We start from the raw sequence: 4,198 nt of genomic DNA, 5'->3' as shown, positions 1-4,198 counted from the left end.
AGTGTGAAAACGCACACCTCCAGATTCAGGGACTGTTTCTTCCCAGTTGATATCAGGCAATGGAACCATCTTATCACCAACTAGGGAGCGGTCCTGAGCTACCATCGACCTCATTGAAGACCCTTTTACTATCTTTAATCGGACGTTCCTGTCGTTTATCTTGCACTATACGTCATTATACGCATTATATAAACCCGGACCGTCTGCACTCTCGAGGAACTGTCTCCCGGGGCAGTTCCTCCATGAAATCACGTAATAAAGTCTCGCTCTCCATAAGTCCGATTCCTCAATTGATTTCTCTGACAGCTATCCAGTCAGCGGAAAAACAATATATGATTACAATTAAGCCGTCCACAGTATACACATACAGGATAAAGGAAATAAAGGGAATATAGTGACTATAGTGACGGTCCACTTACAATCAGTTTACACAGAAGGTGCAAAAAATCACAGAAGGATAAAATATGGAAGATTAGGCATGAGATATTAGCGCTGCGTGCGATATTAATTGGAAGAGGTTGTGATACGAATTAAAATCGAGCGACAGGAGAGTAAATCATCGATTAAAAAAATGCTAAAATTAATCCACTCTGTGCAACAATGTACTGACGTCTATCAGAATCAGTAGGGGCTAAAAGGGAAATTAGAAAAAAAAAATCTGTGACTCAGAGAGCAGCTGACCACACTGCCAGCCTGTCCAAACCTGGCAGTGCAAATCTTATGATGGCTCAATTAAAGACACAGTCACAGGTCGAGGAGCTGGTGCCTTATGAGTGTAGGACATTAAGGGAAGTACTGAACCAATCTCTTAACATGCAGCCTGTGCCAATTACAAATATGAGAAAAACACAAACCGCTGGAGTAACTCAGCAGGTCAGACAGCATCTCTGGGAGACATGGATAGGCAAGGCTTCGGGTCAGAACCCTTCTTCAGACAGGAATCTGAAGCCCCAACTCGAAGCGTTGCCTGTCCTTGACCTCCAGAGATGCTGCCTGACCTGCTGAGTTACACCAGCACACTGCGCTTTTTATATGTAAACCAGCATCTGCAGTTCTTTGTGTGTACAAATATTCGAACACTGGGAGAAATAATTAAAAGGTAAGAAGTGATTGTGACAGACTCTGACCCTGATCCCGTGATGACAGAGGATGGAACCTTGAAAAACTGGTTCTTTGCCCAGCCTACACATCTTACCTCATTACCATTTTGTGGACACAGCCCAGATCATCATAGCAACCAACCTCCCTTCCATCTACACTTCACGCTGACTGGGCAAGGCCAGCAGCCTAATCAAGGACCAGTCTCACCCTGGTCACTCCCTCTTCTCCCCTCAGACAAGAGGTACAGAAGTGTGAAAATGCACACCTCCACATTCAGGGACTGTTTCTTCCCAGTTGTTATCAAGCAACTGAACCATCCTATCACCATCTAGAGAGCGGTCCTGAGCTACCATTAACCTGATTGGAGACCCTCCGACCATCTTTAATCGGACTTTGCTGTAGTTTATCTTGCACAGTACGTTATTATTTTTATCCTGTATCTGTACACCGTGGACGGCTCGATGGTAATCATGTATAATCTTTCCGCTGACCAGATAGCAAGCAACAAAAGCTTTCACTATTCCTTGGTACTTGTGACAATACACTAAACTATAAAGTCCAATAAAAAGTGGATACACGACAGTGACATGGGGTGTTCACATCATTGGTGCAAGTATTAATTGATATCCTGCCATTGTGAAGTTGTAGAGGGAAAACTTACAATGACAATGATGGAGTTATGTTATCAGGTAGGTCTATTATTGCCTGCTATTTGTTTCTTGTGTCTTTTTCAATGATGGAACTTAAAAGAAAATCACAAAGTACTGGAATAACTCAGCAGGTCAGGCAACACCCATGAAGAACATGGATAGGGTACGTTTCGGGTTGAGACCCTTCTTCAGACAGGTATTGTTTGAATATTTTAAAGTATTGCCATTCAGAAGGACCTTGATGTCTTTAAATTTAAAACTGTAAATCTCTAAAGATTGTTGTTAAATCTCTGAAATGTAATCTGAAAGTATAGTAAGTATTTAGGAAGACAAATGTAAGGTTCATCATTATGTGAGGTTTTGAGTACATGGCATCTAATAGAAATTACACAGGTTATGATAACCTGCCTTGGTTATTATATATGGTTCTGGTCTCACTAAGAAAGAATATATATTAGCAACAGAGGGATTGCCAGCAAAGGTGAATATATTGTAGAAACAAAAAAAATCTGAATTTAAAAACCCCAGACAAAAATTGGAACAGTTGAAAACCAGTAATGGGTAAATTATCACATGAAAATAGATATCAAGTTCTCACACAGAATAGATTAATGGAAGGAAAAGTGTTGAATTGAATACATATATACAGAATGAGAGAATGTTACAGCATGGGATGAAGCCATTTGGTTAATAAAATGTACCCACTCTATATAAGAACAAACCCACTGGTCTCTTTCTCTTATTTCGTTTCCCATAGCTTTGTAAATGATCTGCTTTCAGATATTTAGCCAGTTTCCTGCAAAGTGCTGCAAATGAATCTGCCACCACAATTATCGGATGCAACACATTTTATGTCATAATCACTCAATGTGTGAAATGGTTTTCCTCATTAAGGACGGCATTCCTGGAGGACGGCAATATCTGTGGAGGAAATGGTTAGGCAAGGTTTCTTTGAAGGGTCTGATCCTGAAACATTGCCTGTCCATTCTCTCCACAGATGCTATAAGAAAATAACTGCAGATGCTGGTACAAATCGATTTATTCACAAAATGCTGGAGTAACTCAGCGGGTCAGGCAGCATCTCGGGAGAGAAGGAATGGGTGACGTTTCGGGTCGAGACCCTTCCACAGATGCTGCCTGGCTTGCTGAGTTTCTCCAGCACTTTGTGTTTTGCTAAGGATTCCAGCATCTGCAGTTTCTTGTATCCCCAACATTTTCCTTCTGTGACTTTTGGTTCCTTTACTAATCACCTTAAATCCATGCCCCCAATTTCTTGATTTCTCTGCCCATCAGAACAGTTTTTAAAATCAATTCTGACTGTCTTTCATGAATCGAACACCAAAGACCCGGGTTCGATCCTGACCATTGGTGCTGTCTATGTGGAGTTTGCACGTTCCCGCTGTGACCCGCGTGGGTGTTCTCCAGGTGCTCCAGTTTCCTTCCACACTCCAAAGACGCGAGGGTTTGTAAGTTTATTGGCTTCGGTAAAATTATGAAAATTGCCCTGGTGTGTGTAGGATAGTATTAATGTGCAGGGATCGCTGGTAGGAGTGGACTTGGTGGAGCGAAGAGCCTGTTTTCGTGCTGTATCTCAGTGCATTCATTGTGCCTTTCCTCTTATGGTTTTGCACACCTCTGTAAGATCACCCTTCATCCTCTTTATATTTCTCCTTTTTTATAAGTGCTTGCAATCTTTCCTTCTGTTTTTCTATTAATATACCCTTATGATTGCATTCTTGGTTCCTCATCAGGATTTCCTGCAGCCGACCTGATTCTTATGCATTAAGCATCAGCCAGCTATCCATATGCCTACAAGACGACTACGTGCTGCTGCAAGGATACTCTCAGTCACTGCAGACACACATCATTGCTCCCAGAGGGGAGGGGCGAGTGCGCAGGCGCCGCTGCCGCCGTCGCCGCCGGCCGTGAACGCGCACGCGCGCTGCCGCGCAAAGATACTAGAGGAACAAGATAGACCACTCGACCCGAAGATCCGTAGTACGTCACGTAGTAGGCCATTTTAGTAAGCAGAAACCTGCAGAGACATTTTAAAAGAAAAATAACAAACAAAATCTGTGAATTGATAGATGAGATATACTCTGCATTTTAATGGTATCATCAAACACAACACATACTGTTCCCCCCCCCCAAAAAAACACTGAATACACTGCGAGAGGCGAGTTTTGCTTACTAAAATGGCTCCTTTGCGTACTTGCACTTCAGTGTAAGAAAATAACTGCAGATGCTGGGTACAAATCGAAGGTGTTTATTCACAAAATGCTGGAGTAACTCAGCAGGTCAGGCAGCACCTCAGGAGAGCAGGAATGGTCGACGTTTCGGGTCTGGGCGATTGCAACGGGAGTGGTCCATCTTGCTCCTCTAGTCTCTTCGCTCCCGCGGAGGGAGGGGGGGGGGAAGGCAGGCAGGCCGCGCATGCGCCGTGGCTG

The sequence above is a fragment of the Rhinoraja longicauda genome, chromosome 14, assembly GCF_053455715.1.
Source record: "Rhinoraja longicauda isolate Sanriku21f chromosome 14, sRhiLon1.1, whole genome shotgun sequence".
Taxonomy (NCBI): Eukaryota; Metazoa; Chordata; class Chondrichthyes; order Rajiformes; family Arhynchobatidae; genus Rhinoraja; species Rhinoraja longicauda.
Note: the sequence above shows the minus strand (reverse complement) of the source record.